General features: G+C 37.9%; 1 protein-coding gene and 1 long non-coding RNA gene across 2 annotated transcripts in view; both read left to right on the top strand.

The window, feature by feature from the left end:
* Positions 1-23104, top strand: part of VWC2L (von Willebrand factor C domain containing protein 2-like) — a 170172-nt gene that overhangs the window by 105850 nt on the left and 41218 nt on the right. The gene's annotated exons all lie outside the window — the stretch shown is intronic.
* The window catches only part of LOC105504762, a 29723-nt gene that overhangs the window by 4224 nt on the left and 2395 nt on the right, over positions 1-23104 (top strand). The window contains exons 2-3 of the long non-coding RNA XR_001000655.1: positions 13767-13935; positions 22634-22783. This is a non-coding gene — a long non-coding RNA (uncharacterized LOC105504762). The remainder of the gene's footprint in view (positions 1-13766; positions 13936-22633; positions 22784-23104) is intronic.

Genomic DNA, 23104 nt, shown 5'->3' with positions numbered 1-23104 from the left:
AAAAAAAAAAAAAAAAAAAAAAACTTTATGTAGTAAATTAACTTACTTCTCATTTCCTCTCACAGTTCTAGGAAGGACTTGTCAATCTAATATCAAATACTGAAGACAAAATTCATTTTAAACTTAGGACTTCTCCTGATCCTCACAGATAAAGCCTGGTAGCTCTTCCAGTCAGCCAGAATCTCATTCTTAACCATTTAAAAATATATACACAGAGTGTATTGCCTGACACTTATTTATTCCCTAACAGATAATTACTAAATAAATGAATCCTAGATTTGCTCTACTCTTGGCTCATGTGGTAGACAGAATAAAGGCAACCCTGAATGTCCGTCCACATCCTAACCCCCAGAAACTGTCATTATGTTACCTTACACGGCAAAGGGTACTTTATAAATGTAAGCTTTTGACCTTGAGATAGGAAGATTACAATGAATGTATCCACCAATGTAACACTTTGAACCTATATGTAAAATTTGTAAAAGTAAGGCTGGGCATGGTGGCTCACACCTGAAATCTCAGTACTTTGGGAGGCCAAGGCGGAAGGATCGCTTGAGCTTAAGAGTCTGAGACCAGCCCAGGCAAGATGGAGAGACCCCATCTCCACTAAAAATTAGCCAAGTGCGGCTACATGGGAGGCCAAGGCAGGAAGATCACTTGAGCCCAGAAGACCAAGACTACAGTGACCCATGTTCATGCCACTGTACTCCAGCCTGGGCAACACAGCAAGGTCCTGTTTCAAAAAAAGAAAAAATTGTTAAAGTGACCAAAAAATGAAAATCTCCAGCCAAACCACTGTGAACTAAATTGTGTTCTCCCCAAATTCATGTTGAAGCCCTAATCACCAAGATGACTGTATCTGGAGATAGAGCCTTTAGGAGATAATTAAAGTTGAAAGAGGTCATAAGGGTAGGACCCTAATGCCATAAGACTGTGGCCTTATAAAAGGAAGAGAGACATATTTGGGAAGATTTCTCCTTCTCATTTACTTTCTGCCTTGTGAATACTCAGGGAGAAGGTGCCTATCTGCAAACTGAAAGGAGAATCGTCGTTAGAAACTACATCAGCCATCACCTTGGTCTTGAACTTCCCATTTTCTAGAACTGAGAGAAATAGATGTCTGTTGTTTAAGCCACCCAGTGGTATTTTGTCATGGCAGTCTGTGCCCACTAGCACACACATCTGAAAAATGTATGTTTCTCCACAAGAGGTATATAATCTCATGAAATCCTTCATTATTTAAACTGAAAGTATAAGAAAGTTGAATTGGAAGAAGTAATAGCTACATAACACACAATATTTATATACCTGGTCATGATCCCCAATGAGTCATTAACTTAATGCTTATCCTTTTCATTAGTGTTTCTCTTTTTGAGACACATTATTTACAAGCCATCCCTCTCTCACAATGAACTATCCATTTCACTTGATCAAATTTGATTATAGTCTTGATATCATTTGATTATGGTTTCATATAATGCACACAAGACTGATTAAAATAAATTTTTCTTTCTACAACAAATTTGCTAGCAAGCAGCTGTGTTGCTACCTGCCCAAGCAAAAATAAGCCAGCATGTCTTTCACTTGCCAAGTTCACAGTACCTTCAGGATCTGTGAAGGTGAGATCACTATGCTATCGTGAGGTGATCAGAATCATTTGCTTTTCAAAATTTTCACTATACCAAATACTGCATGTTCACTTATAAGTGGGAGCTAAATGATGAGAATACATGGACACATAGAGGGGGACAACACACACTGGGGCCTGCTGGAGGGTGGAGAGTAGGAGCAGGGAGAGGAGCAGGAAAAATAATAGATACTAGACTTAATACCTGAGTGACAAAGTAATGTGTATAACAAACCCCCATGACACACATTTACCTGTGTAACAAACCTGCACACCCTGCACATATACCCCTGAACTTAAAAGTAAAACAAAATATTTTTACTCTAAAAATTTTTGTCAATGTACAGGTACCTGCTGAGGAACAGTAGGATTTATGTTACAAACCAATGGCCAAATGTAAAAGAGGAGGTGCATTAATTCTAACACCCAAGAATTTCAAACCTAAAAGCTGTTAAAAGTAACAGTTTCCCCATACAACAGCGGTAGACCATAAGAAGAATGCATAAGTGGATATAACTGGAAAGGGAATCATTTATGACTTTATGTATCAAGGTTAGTATGATTAATTATAGCTAGAAGTTAAATGATCACATAAACTACAGTATCTAAGTAAAATGTGTGCTAAGAAGTTCCTCCTGAAACATTACTGGTTTTTCAAGGCTGGCTCCTTACAGAATCCACTGAAACTCTGGTGATTTTCTAGGTTGAATGTTTGTAGAATCTACTACAGTGGTAGTCCAACTGTGATGAGTAGATAAAGGCTGCACAGCCCTGTTGAAAAAGGAAAGCTGCATCTTGGTCATCAGGCTCAGTTAAATAAAAGATTATTGCACAGCTACGAATGAGGGAAACCTTAGAACCAGCCTCACACTGATGGTAACATTTTAGAAATGAATGTCATTTTGGTCAGACAAGTGATTACTGTCAGGTCAAAGAGACCCAGGAATGTCTCCTCAATCATTTCATGCACTAGACCTTTCCCCTGACCTTCAAGCAGTGTTTCCTTCATCTTGAAATTCAATCAATTGGCTCTCCCAATCAGAAACATCCAATAAAATCATGCAAGCCAGGCGAATAGTTTTGTGAGCTGATTATTGAATGATGTCTAGAATGCTGAAATCATAGTCCTGAGCAATGTTTCTGAAGATGTAAAAAGTATGATTCATTTTACCATTAGGCTGATATCAGAGAGAAAGATTCTCATTTGACATTTAATCTTCAGGGACAAATTCGATGTAAGCATTCATAACGTGGTAGAGAAGATTTTCACTTTTGCTGTTCCTTAGAACTGTGACATGAACGGAGGAGAGTCCAACATGATATGTGGCCATATCTGTTATTCATTCATTCACTCATTCATTCAGCTACTCAACATATAATTTTGGAGGAACTATTTAGTGCCAATCAAAGCTTGCTATGGATAGTTCTATTGAGCCATCTCTCCTTCATAGAATAAACGATCCTCAAGTTGGGAAACACAAGTTATAAAACAGAATCCTCTATACAATGCAAGAGTATCATCTTAGCACCCCTCACAAGTGCTCAGTCTCTGGTTCAAATCTTCTAGAAAGCTCTAAAGACAAATTCCCAGGTGTATGAAGTCTTCCCTTCAGTATGACCAGTAGCAGCCATATAGTCCTCTGCCAGTGGCATGGCATCCTCAGTTCAGTCAACAACTTGAAGGGATATCAGCTGCCAGAAGTGGTCTTTAGAGATGACAGCAGGATGTTGGTGGAACAAGTATCTTTGGCTTGGGGTTTTGTTTATAACGAGAACTGATTGATGGTTCGGCCCATATACACACACTCATGCAAATGGCTTCATCTTTACAGCACTAAATATAATGCCATGTTAATTTGGATAAGCAGTTGTTACAGTTCATATCTAAGGTTTCTTTTTTTCTGTAATCATTTACTTAATATTTTAATTTTCCTTCTGCAGCCTCCCAACTAAAATCATCTAACAGTAATCTCTGTGTTAATACCAGACAGACAGAAAGCATCTGTATTATGTCCAGTGTAAAAGAAACAGAAAAGCATCAATTTCTGATCCTTAGGTAATATTTTTATTCTTTCTTTTTACACAATTTTATGTAATGATAGAATATGATATTATAATATCAGGGCAAATTTTTGTATACATATTTGAAATCTCCCTTTCCATTCATTTCAATCCTTGTCTAGATATGGATGTAATACAGATACAGATTCAGAGAAATAATGGAATAATAGTAAACTGAGTTGTTTTTACAACTAAATCCCACCCTCCACTTCAGCATATTCAGTTGCTAAGGGGCAACATTTTGCCAAGCAGATAGTATAGTAAGAGGAAATCATGATACATTTTGCAATCCTGTGTCCTACAACAGGATATTAAGTGCCTGTAGCACTTCACCTAGAAATCTGTTATTGGGTCAACAGCCCACAATCTAATGACGAGAAAAGGAGGGCTGGATCCTGTAAATACACATACATGTTTGAACACTGGCAGTCACTTTTTGGTGAAAATGTGTTATCCCAAAATTGGCATAATCAGAGTTTCCACCTTGTTTATGACCAGCATAAAAAATTGCATAAAATATCATGCACAGCTGTAGTCAGAAGGAAGATTCAATTTGGGCTTTGTGCAGACTTGACTTGCTGCCAGTGCAGTTACATACATCATCTAGGGCTGCATTTAAAAGGATAAAATACAGTTTTAATTCTTGTGGCAAATTTATTTTTTCAAGGAGAGATAAAAATGTCAAAATACATCATAAAAAGCATTAAGTCCCTCCCTGCCCCCACCCAGTCCATCTTTTGTTAATATAATGTTAAAGGGTTAGCAAAAGATGGGAAAGCCATAAAATTAAAGGTTAGGATTGCAACTCTATCTGTCCTCAGAATGAGAAGGTATCTGGTGTGATTGCATACTCCTTTTTATTATTTAGACAGCCTTGTTGGGAATATCACATGTGAACAACCTCGAATATCCCTGCTGGTTTCTTTGAGAAATCTCAAAGGCCACAGTGATAGAGAACAGCATGGGCAAGCTACTGAAGACAGACAAGGTTTTCATCTGAAACCCAAAAGCACAATATAGCACACAGTTTTACAAGGAGCTCTCCTTCACCCCTGTGGAGGAGAGGGCTGAATTGTAGCATCCTGTGTGCGGCTGTATCCCAGCATCTTCCTACTCTCAAGAGCCTTAAAGCGACAGCTGCTTCATTTCCCAATGGGGGTCCAAAGAAAACAAGTGAGTTGGCAAAATCCACATGGCTAATTTTTTATTTATTTATTTTTGAGAGTCTTGCTCCGTCACCCAGGCTGGAGTGCAACGGCACAATCTTGGCTCACTGCAACCTCCACCTCCCAGGTTTAAGTGATTCTCCTGCCTCAGCCTCCCAAGTAGCTGGGATTACAGGCGCCCACCACCAGGCCTGGCTAATTTTTTGTATTTTCGGTAGACATGGGGTTTCACCATGTTGGTCAGGCTGGTCTTGAATTCCTGACCTCAGGTGATCCACCTATCTTGGCCTTCCAAAGTGCTGGGATTATAGGCCAGCGTGTACAGGGATTACAGTGAGCCATTGTGCCTGGCCCACATGTCTAATTTTATTGACTGAAGCAGAACCAGACCTCTATTGTTGGGAATTTGAACACAACATTCTTTCTACCTCTTTATGCTGCCTCAGAAAGTGCTGACACCTCTAGGAATCAGAGCATCCACTGAGAGATACAGGTGAGAACTTTTTATTTCATAGGTGATGGTATGCTGGAGTCAGTTGGCACAGACTCTTGAGAGTCTATTGTTTTCATCTCTCCCTGATTCACATTCAGTGACTTCGTGCTGATAACTTGAAATTAGCCATACTGGGAGTATCTACACCACCACAACTGGCACATACTACAAACCAGGGCTCCCTCCCACCCACTGCACAGACATTGATCAACACATCCCTCTTCTCATTGTATCACCCCAGGAGTCAGCTCATAAATGATTAAGTGTAATGCTGCTCTCATCCAACAGCTCTCATCCCCTACCTCATAAGCTCCAGTGATCAACGCTCAGTTGTTTTCAGCACGGCTTGCCAGAAGCTGCTATGAGGCTCCTTCAAGACCATAAGGAATCTTGTGAACCACCTGTTCCTGGGGGTTAGGGCTACACCAACACACCCAAAGCCAGCAGATACCAGAGTAGGCAGTTTTGTCACTGACTTACAGAAAGCTAATAGGCTCAATAGTTTTGTCAGAGCTTGAGGTTCCAAAGATTTCTTTCTTTTAATCTAAAGAGTGCATTGGTAGCTTTAGTTTATGTCAATTATGCATAGTTTATTGTTAATCAAAATTATGCTGCAGGAGAAACAGCCTTTGGAAATAAAAAAAAAAAAGGAAGCTGGGGAAGAAATATATATAAAGCTAGTTCAACTGCAACCAGAAGGTTTTCTTTACCAACAAAAGGCAAGGAAATATAGTTTTTAAGAGCTTTGAGGCACATAAACTTACGTTTGGTCCCAGGTCTAACAACTATGAGCCCTGTGATCTTATACAAATTACAAACTTCTCTAAGTCTCATTTTCCTCATACGTAAAATGAAAAGAAAAATAATATTTTCCTCTTAGGGACTGCAAGGATTAAATAAGACAAAGTACACTAAACCCTATCTTCTTTTGCATACCCAAGAATTTTGCCCTATTCTTCACTCTCACTCTTACTCTCACTTTTGGTCTCTCTCCCCTGCATCATCAATGTTTTTGTTCTCTGCTCAGAACTTTATTCCCTGCCACTCAAATGACCTCTAATGACACTGTCAAGATTATCAGTGACCTCCATATTTCTAAATTCATTGGTCAAATCTTTGTTCTCATCTTCTGTGACTTAGCATATAACACAGTTAATTAACAACTCCTCCTTAAAATACTTTCTTCACTTCACTTTCAGTACCCCAGACTCTCAAGGTTTCCTTCCTATGTATGGGCATTACCAATTCCAGTTGTCTAAGAGCTAAAATGGAGAGCTATATAGTGTTATGACAGGCAGCTACAGGGTCACTAGACTGTAGTGAGGAAGGTAGAGTTGCTGCAGGTAAGATGCCTAGGAAATGAACGGGCCAGTGCTTTCCAATTCTTGGCTACACGTCTCAATCACTTGGAGGGCTTTTGGAACTCGTGTTGCCCAAGCCACACCAAGTAAATTATCATCGCTAGGCATGAGACTCAGGTGTCAGTATTTCTTCTTTAGATTCCCCAGTTGATTACATTGTGGGACCAGCACTGCAAAACATTGACCTAGATGCAATAAGAGAAGTAAAGGCAGATCCCAGGAGGAAGAAGCAGTTTATAGAAAGGCTCCATGGGGTAAAAAGTAGCACATAAAAATGAACACAAAACACTGAAAATGTTTAACGACACCAGAGCAAAGAAAATAAGAGAAATATAGAAGACTTGTACAATAATGTTGATAATACAAGGCATAATATTGGTTAAAAGACGCCATAAAGGCCACATTTATAAAGTACTACTTAAAAGATTGGGAGAAAAGAGAGACGGTTTGAACTCATGAGAAAGCAAATAAAGAAAACAATTAAAAGAATTAGTACTGTGTGGCTGGGCGCAGTGGCTCACACCTGTAATCCCAGCACTTTGGGAGGCCGAGGAGGGTGGATCACAAAGTCAGGAGATCGAGACCATCCTGGCTAACATGGTGAAACCCCATCTCTACTAAAAATACAAAAAATTAGTCAGGCATGGTGGTGGGCGCCTGTAGTCCCAGCTACTCGGGAGGCTGAGGCAGGAGAATGGTGTGAACCTGGGAGGCGGAGCTTGCAGTGAGCCGAGATGGCACCACTGCACTCTAGCCTGGGTAACAGAGCGAGACTCCATCTCAAAAAAAAAAAAAAGTACTTTGTGTCAACTGATAGAAAGACTGGAGTCAATTAGTTGTATTTAAATTTGTATTCAACTATTTTCTTTGAGCTAGGGCAAGATACCTCAGTTTCCTCATATGTAGCATGTACAATATAAAATAAACTTATTTCATTAGTTCCTTGGAGGATGAATTTAGATAATTTATATAAGGCACTTAGACTAGCACTTGACACATAATAAACAAACATTAAATGATGATAACATTATGATGATGCAGGTCTTCGGCAAAAGTTGAGGGAACTTGGCTGAGAAGTTGGCCTAAAGATAGGGTTCAACTGGGGAAAACTATGATAGATGCCAAGGTAAGTTCCCTTCCTGCAACCAGAACTACGTGAAGAAGTTCACAAGAAATACTGTGAAGCATGAAAAACTTGTCTCTAGTCTGCCCATTTGTTTTATGGCACTTCCCCCTTCCTTGTCCTTCAAGAGCAGGATTTTTCTACTTTCAAATATCTCCCAGTAGAAAATGATTTGATAACAGTACTATTCCTGGGATTACTTTTCTCAGTAGTACTGTATCTTAAAGCCTTATCTGAAACTGGAATGAAAGGCTTTATCCCCAAAAGAATGTTAGTAATCAAAAATTAAATGAGATAATTTAGATAAAAATCACTTTTAATTTATAAATTGCAATGCAAATATTAACCTTCACCTATGATAATTTACTTCTACAAAGCCCTCATTTTTAAGGGGAGTATCCACTTTACTTTCCACATGCCCATTAAAGCGCATATTTGATCTTACTAGAAGGCCAATATTCCTTACTAGTAGCACATTAATCCTAGACCTATGGGAAAAATACTTGACTGCAATGAGCATTGTGACAAAAAGAAGGTTTTCAGGTTGCTTATACAAACTTTTGTTCTTTTGAAAAACCTTAATGTGAAAGACACGCTGCTTTAGTCATAATCAGTGAGACTGAGGAATAAAAAGAGAGGAGACACAGAGATTCCTGTGTTCCTGGAATTGCAAGGCCTGTTTGTTTTCAGAACCTGTTCTTCCATTTAGAATTTCCACTTCTTACCCATGTACTGCTGCTCTTTCACTCACCTAAGAAAACATTTATGAAGCACCCACTATGCACCAAGCACCTTTCATGCCCCTGGAGATATAAGATGATAAGACATAGTCTCTGCCCTTGAGAAGAATGCAAGAGAGTTGGACAGGCAGGACACTTACCCAAATACATCAGGCTGATGTAACAGAGACATTGCAAAGCCCATAGGTACAAAGGTAGTAGGTACACAGTGCTGTGATAGCTGTTCTTTGCCTACAGTGGAAACCATGATACCACAAGTGTGTCTTGAAAACCAAGGGCCTAATTAGGCAAAAGAATCTGAAAGAATGTTCAAGATAAATAAAAGAAAACATGAACTGGCCACAACAGCATGGTAGTTAAATTCTCTCTCAAGTGGTCTTTCTTAGTACCCTGGTCTCCAATTACAAAAGCCTTTTGCTTCCCCCGCCAGAGATGCCATATTGTTTCTTTCCACTAGTCTATGGTGATGGTCCCATTTTCTCCCCCAGCTTGCTCTGAAGGTGCACATTCAATTGGTGCATTCACTTGCACCCAAACTGACTCCCCCTAGGTTCACATCCCAATGATGTCTCTGTACCACAAAGGAAATGGTCTAGAAATGCAAATCAAGATTTATACATGCACAAAGGGATACACTGCAATAATATACATGTTTAAAACAACACCAAAAAGGAGTGAATACATTAAGATGGCTCCACAAAAACAGAACACTCTCAAGCTCTTAAAAATACATAGTTCTGAAAATTTAAGATTGTTTTATAGCATAGGGAAATTCTCAGAATATTTGCTTCTGTTATATACACACACACACACACACACACACACACACACACACCTCATACATACATATCTTTTGTGTTTACACAGGTCCATGCTCAAAATAGAAAATTTGAGAAAAAAATGAATATATATATTATCCCACCAGCCAGAAATAATCATTGATAACATCCGGGCACACATTTTTCCAGCACACTCCCCATACATACTTGCTTCTTTCTGAAGCAAAATTGGAATCCTGGGGTTTTGCATCATACATGATGTTCATCCTTGTGTAACATCATATCAAAAACACTTTTCCATGTAATCAATTATTCTTTGAAAATGGGGCTTTAATGTCTGTAAATATTCCATTTTTTGGAATGTAGCATAACTTACCAAGCAGCTTCATTATGATGGACAGTAATAATTTCTATCCTCTGGTTTTCATAAATGATTCTTCAATGAACTTCCCTGACCATGAGTCTTTGTTCGTGATTCACTTATTTCCTGAGACTGGCTATACAGAAGTAAAATTACCAGGTCAAAAGGTAAAAGAATTCTAATGCTCTTGAACAATATTTCCCAAATTGCTTTCCAGAAAGGTTAGAGCAGCCGATATTCTCACCAGTGATGCACAACAGTGCCCACAACTCTCACACTTGCCAGCATCAAGTGTTATCTTTTATCAGTGCCAATTTAGTAGACAAAAAACAGTATTCTTTTTTGATGCTCTATTGTGTTAAAACAAAGAATACAAAACTACATATGCGATATGATCTCAACAATGTAGAACTATGGCCAGAAAAATAAAGGAAATACATGAAAGTGTAAACATTTTTAGCACCTGGTGGTAGAATAATAGATCAGTGCTTTTATATGTATCATTAATAATAATATGTATGATTTATTCAAAAGCAACCAAGTTTCAGCAAACATGCTACATAATTTTCATGCAGCATCTCATTTAATCCTCAAAACACTACAACATTTTACCCCATTTATAGCAGTAAATGACTGAGTCAAGAAAACTGGGTAGAGGCTGGGACAGTATTTAAACCCTAGCTTAACTAATTCCACAGTTCCTGCTTTTTCCTCTTCTTCCTCCTAATTTAACATATTTTTGCTTTCTCGTCAATGAGCATTTTTAATCATAAAAAGCAATAAAAGTCATCTTAACCATCTGCCCCAAATAAGAGAATCCCCTACTACATTTATTGCCAATAAAATTTGGCCAGCTTCTCCAGAAAGTAAGCTCATTCCCTAGCTCAGGGAGGTAAGTGTGAGATTCTCTGGACATCTCACAATGACCAGGCCTTGCCCAAATGCAAGGGGTCACCAGCACCATTACCTGGAGCAACACTTCTTTGCCCTACAAAACCATACCACATGGGTAACTGCCTAGCTCAGCACACATAATCCTGGCTTTGGCTTGTAGCACATCACTCTGGTCACAAGAAATGCTATCTGTATGAGCAAAACACGTAGTAACATTAGGGAGATAGGTAGAATCCAACTTTTGTCCTTCCTGCATTAATGAGAGGATTGTACTTTCTTCGTATTAGTATCAATCTTAATAGCCTTTAAGAACATAATTAGGCAGGAAGCAGTGATAAAAATATGATGTGTTCTTGTGTTTATAAATGATGTTTACTTCATTATTAAAGTTCAGATAATAGCTAGACAATGTTTAATCCTAGTCTTTTAAAAATTGTACTTTTATTCCTCTTTGCTTCCTCCTCCACTTCCATTTCCTTAATTTTTAGTGGGTACATAGTTGGTGTATGTATTTATGGGGTACAGGAGATATTTCGATACAGGCATGTGATGTGAAGTATGTCATGGAGGATGAGGTATCCATCCCCTAATTCTAGTCTTTAAATACATGTACACAGTATTTTAAATATATACTATCTACCTAAAACATTAGCAAATCTGAAAAGGAGTCATTATAACATGTCTTTTGAAGATATATTTGGATAGATTTTTTAAAACATACTACCTAATTATCATTACAAGCTATATAAATATATATTTGCAATAGGTGAATACAATAGCTATTTTATAGACTTAAGAAACCACTTTTCAAATTGTTTTTGTTTTTGTTTTTATTAAATCTTGATATGTTAAATATTCATATTGAGAATGCAATATACAGAACAATAAGGAAAAAATAAAGAATATCTGTATGAGAGGATAATGTCCCAAAGCTAACTCTTTTTAATATTCGAAGAACATGTTGATTGTTTATATAATATATTCGGACACATTGTCCTACATTTATACTAATGTGGAAATAAGCATTAGCAAACTAGAGTTTATTGGTAGAGTTTTGTCCAGAGAAAAATAACTTTTTATAATGATTCTATCATTTAGTAATAACTCCTGTTTGTTTCAATGGCTAAAATGTCAACATCCAGGTCCTAACCCCTAGCCCCATGCCATTGCCTTATTTCATTTTAACTCCAGTCTCTGTTAATTGTTGACCTCTGTGACAACAGGAATCAATGCACAGAACCCTTTGAGGCTTTCACATTCTTGAGAAAAGTGTCACTGAGTTACCTATGTCTTGTTTTCCAAGAGCCAAAACAGTCTGGGAATCTGATCACATTTTGCTTTTCCCCATTTTCTATGAGATGCCTCACTCATTTATGATAGCTTCACAATCTTCTAATTTGCTGGTTGTTCTTTGAATTTCAAGGTTTTTCATTAGAAAGTGAAGTATTTTAGAAATCTTAATGTATACTTTTCAAATTGAGAAACAGACTTTTTTCTAAGATGCAAAAAGAAATTACCTGTGATGATATCAACAAATATAAAATTATTGTTTATTGTTTAAATTTTAGGCTGGGTGTGGTGGCTCACGCCTGTAATCCCAGTATTTTGGGTGACCAAGGCAGGCAGATCACTTGAGGACAGAAATTTGAGACCAGCCTGGCCAACACGGTGAAACCCCATTTCTACTAAAAATACAAAAAGTAACTGGGTGTGGTGGTACACCACTGTAATTACTTGAGAGGCTAAGGCAGGAGAATCGCTTCAACCCAGGAGGCAGAGGCTGCAGTGAGCCGAGATCGTGCCTCTGCAGTCCAGCCTGGGCAACAAAGCAAGACTCCGTCTCAAAATAAATAAATTAGTTAATTAATTAAATAAAATTTAAAAGACTCAAATCCTGACAAATATTCTGTTTTTACTGCTTAATTTAATGTTTAAATTTACTGTTAATTTCTGGGGTTTAACTATGACATGTAGTGTGATGAGCTGATTGATTTAAGCTTAATTTGGAAAGGAAAATTAGAAAATCCATGTCTTACATAGTCATAAAGTTATCTTAAATCATTACTTATTACAACAGAAAAAAATAAAAAATTTAAATACACTGAACCATAGTATATTCTATCACATAGAGCGTTTTTTTCAGAAAAGCAAATTACTATAATGTGTACTTTGCTACCTAACAGCAATAAAACTCACATGTCAAACTTTTACTCCTCTTTGTTTGTACTTGTGTCTCGCCAGCCTCTCAGTTTTCTGTTTCTATCTACCCAAATTATTCTTGGTTGTTAAACAGTACAAGCTCAAGCACAAAATATCACCTTAACACTATGAAGAACAATATTTGTTTTCCAAAGATGACCATGTCTGGTTCTGGTCATTCTTTTTCTAAGAGTTTCTACCCTCTGTAAAATTTATACTTCTGAGCCATGTACTGAGGATTTTTCTCCCTTAGATCTGATTTGGAGCCTAAGTTTTCTCTAAAAATGAGGGGATTAAACTAGAAGGACTTCTGACCTTTATGGGCAATACAAATTGTAATTAACCCAGTTTAGATTCTAACCTATTCTGCATTCATTCCACACGTATTTATTAAGCACTAGCATGTGCCAGGTGCTGTTTTAGGTGCTGAGGATACAGTGGCAAGTGAGAGCCACATGGTCCCTGCCTGAACCTAATTACACTCTAGGACCTAATTCCAGCCAAGCGAGGGAGTTGATGATGCCGCATCAATGTCCCAGTTGTTTTTTTCCTCACTAATGCCCTCGTCCTCTTCAAATGAAAGACTGAACTCTTCACAACTTATTTAAAAGAATCAGATCATTTGACTATCACACCAAATATATTGTAGACCGTTATAGAATCTTGACTCAAAGTTTAGAGGAACACACACAAAAAAAATTGTTTCTATTTTTCCACCTACAGCTTCAGAGCCAAGGGCACTTTGGCTTTTTTTTTCTTTTTTCTTTTTTCTAAGAAATGCCAAGAACAAGACAGGGCCACAGACCAACTGAGTGGTTTGTGTTTAGAAAAGCTTGGGGGCAGGAAGAGTTCTCTCTGTCTCACACACGCACTTTAAATAATGGGCTCATTAGTTCCTAGTGAATTCTTCTTGCACTAAGGTGAAAAAAATATTTCATCCTACCTGGTCCATTTTTCTTCAGGGAAAATTCCCATCTGGAATTGTTAACCACCTTGAGGGTCTGAGATTTTTTTTATGAATCAGAGGAAAGCAATGAACCTCAGACCTGGCAGGTGAGGAGACCAGGAGAAGACAGGAAGTACATGTGTTCAAACAGACAAAAGTGTGCACACAGGTAGTTCATGCCCAAGGTAAGCAACTCAGTACCAGAGTATACAAAATATTACATTTCACAAAAATGTGTTCTACAAAAATTAGGGTTACTGTTACCCGGGTGAGGAGGTTGTTTCCAGAGACAGGGAGTCTGGGAAATGCTGGATTTGAAAGTGATTTTTCAAAATTCTTTAGTATATGAATGTGCACTGCGCTTCTTTAAAAAGATGATGTGTATTGGCAATAACTCTCTAACTCCTCTGGGCATGGAACCCCCTGGAATTGCCTCTTCTGACCAGCATTCTAAGAAACACTCCCGGAAATAATTCATTCCTCACATCCCTACCACATTCTCAGATCTGTCAGTTGAATCTGGCGGCAGAAGATCATCTACTATTAGAAAAAAGTCAGTCAATAACATTAAGGTTAATCGTCAATGACTGTTGTGACATGAGCATTAAAAACAAATAACTGTCCACTTGAATTAATGGAAATTTTTGCTTTTTATTTAAACATTTGGCCCCAAAAACACAATGTGAGTATGGTTTGAGCGAGTTTCTAGCACTTTCTGTGCTTCAGTTTTCTCACATATTAATATGGATAAATGTAGTACATACCACATACCGTTATTGTGAGAATTAAATGACTTAGTACACATAAGGCATTTCAAACAGTGTTCTGTATGCGTATATGTTCTCGGCATATAAGTACCCAATAAATAATAGCTGTAATTTTTATTTTCCCAGTCATACCAAAAATAAATAACATATTATTAATATATTTTTATATATTAATCTATTATATTTAATCACTCTGGTAGCTCAGAATAATGTATACATCCACAGAGAAATGATAAGTATTAATATTTTCCAAAGCAGACAATGGATACTCTGAGAATATGTGAACATAAATGGAAACATTCAGGGGGGGAAGTTACATATTTAGAGGGAAAAAAAGCCATTTCTTATCCATGAGAGTTGCTTACATTTCCATGTAGTTCTATACAGATATTTAGAGCTACATCACCATGTAGAAACTTGGTTAAAGAGTGAAGTGAAAATGGATTAATCCTTCCTGCTCACATCTCCCCATATTCATACAATACTTTTTGGCATTTTTCGATTCATTTACTGTAGAATAAAATAACTGACAATTACAACCTGAGGTATTTAACGGTAAAACCACAGCCTGCTATAAAGAAAGCCATCATCACCCATATAAGGACACAAAATATAAAAGGACTCAAACCTGGCTGAATTCCACTTTGACTTGCCTCATTATCATAAGCTCCTCTAGAAGGGATAGGGAAAATTCTGTTTCCTCCTATTGGTTTATCTTCCTCCATGACTCTCTTTTCTCATAAACCTAATTACCACATGATAGCCAGCTTGCATCCCTGCTTATAACTCTCTGATGAAGAAAAAAGAATGCTTATACCATGTTGGTGAGAATGTAAATTAGTTCAGCCACTGCGGAAGGCAATTTGGAGAATTCTCAAAAAACTTATAGCAGAACCACCATTCAACTCAGCAATCCCACTACCACATATATATATATTCATAAGAAAATAAATTGTTCTACCCAAAAGACACATATACTCATATATTCATCACAGCACTATTCACAATAGCAAAGACATGGAATCAACAGTGGATTGGATAAAGAAAATACGGCACATACTGGTGTATGGGTGGTTCCACGGTAGAAAATGTGGCACATATACACCATGGAATACTACACAGTCATAAAAAAGAACAAAACTGTGTCCTTTGCAGCAACATGAATGCAGCTGAAGGCCATTATACTAAGCAAATTAACACAGGAACAGAAAACCAAATACCACATGTCCTCACTTATAAGTGGGAGTTAACATTGGGTATTCATGAACATAAAGATGGCAACAATAGATACTGGGGATTATTAGAGGGTGGAGGGAAGGAGTGGGGCAAGAGTCAGAAAAACTATTAGGTACTATGCTCACTACCTGGTTGACACGATCATTTGTATCCTAAACCTCAGCATCATGCAATATACCAGTGGAATAAGCCCGCACATGTACCCCCAAATCTAAAAAGTTGGAATTAAAAAAACAAAGAAAGAAAAGAAAAGAAAACCATCTCCAATTACTTCCCATTGTGCTTAGAATGGAATCCTTAACTAATAATGTGGGTGGCCTGCTCCTGCTTCTGACCTCTTAACTCACACCACTCTTCCCTGCCTTAGCCTTTTTCCATTCCTTGAAGCAAGTTCTTCCCTGCTTCAGGGTCCTTGTACTTGTCATTGCCTCTACATGGAATGTCTGTCCCTCACATCATACTTAGCCTGATTCCATCTTACCATCTGAGCTGGTAAGAGATGGTAAAGGAGACATCTTTCCACAAGCCTTCCCTGACTCCTCTGTCTAAGGTAGCCCTCCTCTCCCTGTTTAATGTCTAACATACCACCAATTTTATTGCCTCAAAGTACCAATAAATATCTGACATTAAGTAATACATTAATATTAGCACCAAAGTTGTTCTCAATAGTTATAGCCATGGCATAAATGAAGTCTTCCATATATGTTCTACTTTAAGGAGAAATTATCCTTACTTAGTTATTGTTACTGCCCTATATTAAGTCCCTCTCAACCAGTGAGCTGAGACAAAAATTAGGTCATTTCTATCATTTACAATAAATTATAAGATATATAACTGCTAAATTAATTTTAAAGCATCCTTTGGGTATGTGAATAGTAGTAACAGAGGAAACAGAAGCTCACATATTTCACTTACAAAGTGTTTTATAAACTTTGTGCTCAAAGTTTTATAACACTTTGCAAGTGGAATATGTTTTCAGAAAATGAGATTGTTTTATCTCTTCATTGATCCTGAACCCTGGAAGTATCAATAATTCATGAAATCGTACAGTTTAAGCATTGGAAGAAAACACAATAGCCTTAGAACCAGCCAGGTCTCCAGCATTTGAATCCCTGCTATGATGCTCCTACCAAATAGTTATTCTTCATTAATCATGAATTCACAACCTCTTGAGGTAACACTTTCTTGTTTGAAGACCTCTGACTTGAAGAGATAAGTCCCACAGTGACTTATACTTATTGGTGTATTTCAGTATCTTAAATCCGAGTGGAATAAATCTAACCTCTCCTATACACACCAGCCTTTCATGCTTCTCAAGACAACTGTAATATCCTCTTAACTTTTCTTTTCTCTGAGATAAAACTTTTAGTTCCTTCAACTATTCTTAATATGCCATTGTTTCACATTATCACCAGGGAGTAATCTTTTAAACTTCCATCACTTTTTTTATAGCCTGCTTCACAGAGAGAACCCAGAATGAACTGTTTGCCATGGGTAACCAGATCACTACAGAGCAAAGCAGTCTGTCAAAATCCATGTTCATGATGTCAAAAAAAAACAACAAAACATCAGAGTAGCTGGGATTTTAACACACAGAGTAGAAAAAACAAAAGAAAGGAACCTGGAGAATACCTGCTCCTCTTGCACTCCTCAGCCACACTAATCATTCTCTCTCTAATCATTTCTAATCTTAACTTTTTTTGCAACTAAGTTCATAATAGTCTCTCTCTTCCTGAATTTTTAGAGACAATAAATCCTATTTCACTTCCACTATATGAAGTTGTCATTATGTGATTATTTTCATCTACAAAAATAGCCGTTTCTTAGAGCTTGACCCAATGTTATCAGGTATACATAAACAAAATAGACATCACTATTGCTCAAGTGAGAAACGGGTCAATGGAGAGTAAGGGACTTGCCTACAATCACAAGCTAGACAATGACAAAACCAGGATCTGAAGCCAAATTCCTGATCCAACGCTCTTGCCACCTTAGCACAGGTCCTTTCCCAAGGCCAGCTTTTGGATTCTTAGAGAGAAAGTGAATGTGGTCTATGGCAAGGCAGATTTCATCATCTCTTCATGTTAAACATGTAGAAACTGAATGTCAGAGAAGTTTATTAAAGTGACCAAAATCACAAACTGGGGACTTGGGAACTCAACCATGGGTGCCCTGACTCCAGGGCAAGGGACTCGTAGCCAGCATGACAGGTTCAGTATGTCCCTGCTAACATTTGCCTTTCCCAATGAACAGTTCCTGGTTTGTGGGTTTTCTAAAATTTTAAAACTGCAAAAAACTACAGAAACTAAATGACCAAACTCTGTTTTCTCTTTTATTTTTTATATGCCATTTCTTCTTACAAGCACTCAAGACCACATATTTAATTTACATCTTTAAGCACTGGAAACCATGGAGACAACTTGAAAAAGCTTGAGAGGCTAAAAGCACTTGTACCAAAGCCATTCCCAGCTCCAGGTTTTGTCCCATTGCAGTTTTATATCTAAATTATGAAGCGTTTCTACAAATCGGGTTCACAGGGAAAGTGTTGAGTCATTTTCGTTATTGCATCGATTCTACACAGGAGTATCACTATCATATTTGAGGAAGTAAAACAGTCACTATGTTTAATTTATATCTCAAATCGATGGAATTATCAAGTCATCTATGTGCATCTGTTCAAGTGATTCATGCTTACGCTCATATACTGGGTAGTTTCATTCCTCATCTTTTCTCAGATAAGAGACTGGCAGTTCCAGAAGCCTCCATCACTAAGTCCTGCAATTCAGTAGATTCACTAGCATCTTAAGTTTAAAAACACAAACTTTCTTTAAACTAGTGGTTCTTCAGGTTTCACAGCAGCAGCAACAGCTGAAACAGCAATAAGCATGTCAAAGTCATGAGAATCACAGTAGTCAGAGCATAACTTACCATGTGAGAAAATAAAATAAAATTACTATATACTCACATCACCATTTCCTTTGCAAAGTACTTTTTAAAATGAATTTGTGCCAAGTGGGGCTCAAGCCAGACCTTCTCTCCTCCACAGCTCACCTTTCCTTAGTTAAAATGTTAAAGTCGTGACAGCATCACTGTTTCCACAGCATTGTGGCGTGTGGTTAACAAAGACAACCAGCAATTACTCAGTGAGGAGAGAAAAGTTAATGCCGGAAGCAGAGGGGATGAAGATTTACCTGTGGAGTCCAATGATGACTAGTAGCAGAGTCCACACTTTCTAATAATATCAACTATTGATCCCCATTGAGTCATTTGCTTACAATACACATTAGGTAATGTTTGTCTCTGCTCTCGGCCCATGGCAGCTGATCCTTTATTAATAACACATTCCTAGCACGGATGAAGCTGAAGAGAGAGGCAGACATGGACCCCACTCCTGATTCATGGGCTCACACCTTCCTGGAAGAGTTAAGAAAGGGGCACTGGAAGAGGAACAAGATTGATCTTTCAAGCAGTGAGAGGATAGAAAAGAAAAATTAGGGATAGAAACAAATTTTGGTAAATTGTAAGTAACTTGTGCAAGTTCTGAAAATAAATTGGTGTTACAGGGACCTAGTTATATCCGCTTTTATCCCATGGCGAGTTAATAATGTATACTTACATAAAATTTATGCCCACTCATAAGCAAAGCTCATTCCTAAAACAACATCAAGCTGGTAGCCATATAAAAGGGAGACCCCTGAAATCTCTAAACCATTGCTTAAACAGCAATATTAACTTTGTGTGTTTTCAGGTAGTTGCATTTGTAATCGTGTTAGGATGAATAGGTGAAAACAAAAAAATGCAGCAATCTCAACAATGGGGGTGGTTTGATATTGCCACCCACCCACACAGTAATTTGAATGTTTCCTGAATCTAGGATATTTCCATTTTCATCCTTAAGTGAACTTAACTGTATTTCAACATTCATCTTGCTACTTGCCTGTAGACTCAATAAGACTGAAAAGGAAAGTGGCTACTCCCCAAGGACCTTCCAACCGACATTTCTACAAATTTTGAGTGGAGTTGGGAATCACAGGAAACAGGAAAAATGCAAGTAACGGTCCCTACCTACACAGCAAATATCTGTAGGACTTTTGACGAGTAAACACATTCTGATTGTGCGTGGACTGTGTCAGTCCAGACAGATTTTTCTACTGAGGATATAAGGAAACACTGCCAAATAATTATTAGTCGAAAGTAACAAATGCTTTTTAGATCCAGTTATTTCTTCCTTAGTACAGCAGTCCTTCTTCCAAATGTATGGAAGAACAGATAATTCATTCTAGCTCAGTAGAAAAATGTGAAAACAAAAGCAGCAATTTTGTGTTTTCTCTGTATTGGAATATTAGATCTATTCTATGAGTAATCAACTTTTCCTTCAAGTAAAGTGTTCTATTTTTTAGGGAAGGTGAGCTCTTCAGTCGGCAGAGTAAAGCAAAGCCATTTCTTAAGTGGGCTCTTTGCAGGAGTGGTTTCCTTCACATTAAGACAGAGCCAGAGGTACTGTGGCCCGAAGGACAGTAGAGCTAAGGCAATTTCTCATGTAACTGACTGTCCAGGGGAGAGCCCGCATGAAAACATGACTATTAGTGGGAGCTACCGAGGTCTTATTTTCTTATTGATATAACAGGTTTGAATGCTCACATTTCAGGTTTCCAGAGTTGTCTTAGCTATCATAATTTTCAAATGAGTGGAAATAAAAACTAGAGTAGCATATCCAACTGCAGTTTTATAGTATTTGCACATATGCACTAATGATATAGTTCTGTAATCTACAGTTTTTCAATGTTTCTTCTTAAGGAATGATACCACAATACTACTATTTCTCTCTTGGCTCAGTAAGGCTAGAGGAAGAAAAGGAAGTCTACTTCTCTGGGGGTGATTATAATGGTTGTAACATTTATAATAATTATAAATTTTGAGATCATGAAATGCAAAGGTAACCATATAGATAGGAAACCTAGGCCAGGGACTGAAAAAAAAACCTGCTTCATTCGTTGACATAACGCACTTCTGATCACATATGAAATGCCTACACAGCACCTAATACACATTAATAGTAGGGAAGCAGTAAATAACTAGAATTCCTAGTAAGAATAGTAATAATATTAGGAGTATCATCATGACTATTACTTCAGATTCTAGATGTAAAAGCTGGTAATAAAATCTGATCTTTTGTTTTGCTCACATGGATATTACTGAGGTAAGAACATGCTTTTCTGATAAATGCACTATGGAAAAAAAAGTCATTTTATTGGTATCACACTAAGAAACAGATATCCCAAACACTACATGAGTCGGCTTTCCATGGAGGAGTCAATTTCCACCTTTCCTTTTAACAGTTTAATATAATCTTTTTATGATTGGGTTGAAATGTCTTTTACATTCACTTTCCATTTTTGTTGGTATTGAAATTAGGTGACAAGAGGAAGGGCTAATATCCCTTCATTTTTAGCTCTGTGGTAATTCTGCAGGCTTTTACAAAACTATCAAGCATTTTTGTGTGTGGTTGTTGTATGTTTCTTTTTAAGTCATGTATTTATAAGCATAAAAAATGGCAATGGCAGCTTTATCTATTTGATGGTTTCAACTAACTGAGAATGGGGTATGGGTGAAGAGCAGTGAGCAGAACTCATTTCAGGTGTCAGAGCACAAACTTAAAACTTTCTCCCAGCTGAGTCTTTGCCGCCTGAGACTGGATAGGAACAGCCAGAGGTAACCTCATTAGCCCATGAGGCTGCGTTGGAAATACAGATGCTGGAGCAGTGACCTAGAGATAGGGGACCCTGTGCTAGAGAGAGAGGACCCTGTGCTAGAGAGAGGGGACCCTGACAGGCTGACTTCTGCATTTTTTCCTGTGACACCCTCTCACCAAGTCAAATCCTTTGTGATACCTATACCAGCTTCCAAAGTCATGACTCCTTTTATAGACTGAAACTCAGGACAGTCTACAACCTCTACAAGTGGGCAGAACAAAATTCTGCCTGCATCACCATATCTGATTCATGGCTCTGCTCGCGATTACCTGACAAATCACTTAACCTCGCCATGCTCCAGCTTCTTCTGTAACCCAGAAACACAATAATGTGAAAATCTCTCTCCTGGGATTGTTTTCAGTAGTAATTACATACGTGTATGTATGTATATTTATATGTGTGCATATGTATATCTATTAAAGCACTTTAGCTTATGAGATGCTCTAGCAATATTTAAAGATAAAGTTAGAATAAGTGAATAAGCCTGCAGCTGTAATGGGTCTGCTGTCTTCGAGACTGCTAGTATTAAACAGCACAAATTGCAGCTGGTCTTCCCAGGTCTCTACCCCTGAGCTTTGCCACTGACTTGCTATGTAACTTCCACTTTGGAATGTCTCTGCCTCCACATTCATCTTTAAAATAATCTGAAGTGATGAACTCCCTTGTAGGGCATAGAGGGGGAGAAAAAAAAAGCCAAGGGATTTAGTAAGTGTAACTGAAAAAACAAATAACAGACAGGATCCAACTCTCAAAGACACAGTTGTTATTCCTATTCATATAAATGCAAATTCAGCCCAAGAGTAAAATCACATGGAGTTCTCTGATTTAAGGAATTTGCCTAGTAATAAGCACAGACATTTTTCTGGTTTCAGTCAACCAAATAACGAACAGGTTTCAGGAAATGCTCACGACCTTGCCTTGAATTATTTGTATACGGCTTCTATAATTTAAATTGTTGGGGTTATCTATGGATAACGGCAGCCAGAGTTTAGCCATAAACCTTCCAAGTAATGGTGACTTCCTGAGAGCCCCTTCTAACAAATATTTCTAAACTGTTTTCCTTGACTCATTGCCAATAAAATGGATGGAAACGCTTTCAATTCTCTCTTTTTCTTTCTTGGTCATAGCTTCAGAACCCTAGCGCTGCTTGATTCCCTTCAGTTGCAGATATTGGTGGCTGGAATCAAGGGCCAGGCCCCAGAAAAGTCTCACAGAAGGGACATACATAGGGCCAAATTGGACCCTCCGATTCACATCGTGTATCTCTGAGATGTGTGGTAAGTGTCTGAGGTACTGATAATGCTGCAGCCAAGATGGTAAAATAGAGCCAACACATCACTCATTGTACCAGAAGCCGTTGTCACATCCCGATGCCAATTGTGCTGCAATGCATATTGCTCAGGCCATCGCTAGGCCTAGGCGCTATGCATTTTAATTGCACACGTTGCAATTAAAATTTAGGGTTTCAAAAAATTACTCCATTTCTTTGGTTTCCAGTTCATTGTTATCTCTGCGTTCTTTGGCAAAAACATATAACTGCAGTTGTAATATGGATAGAATCCTATGGATTGTTTGCAAGCACCTTCCACTTAGAAAGA

This window comes from Colobus angolensis, unplaced genomic scaffold, assembly GCF_000951035.1.
Source record: "Colobus angolensis palliatus isolate OR3802 unplaced genomic scaffold, Cang.pa_1.0 Scaffold95, whole genome shotgun sequence".
NCBI lineage: Eukaryota > Metazoa > Chordata > Mammalia > Primates > Cercopithecidae > Colobus > Colobus angolensis.
The sequence above is the reverse complement of the archived record's forward strand: the minus strand, read 5'-3'. Positions and strand labels throughout refer to the sequence as shown.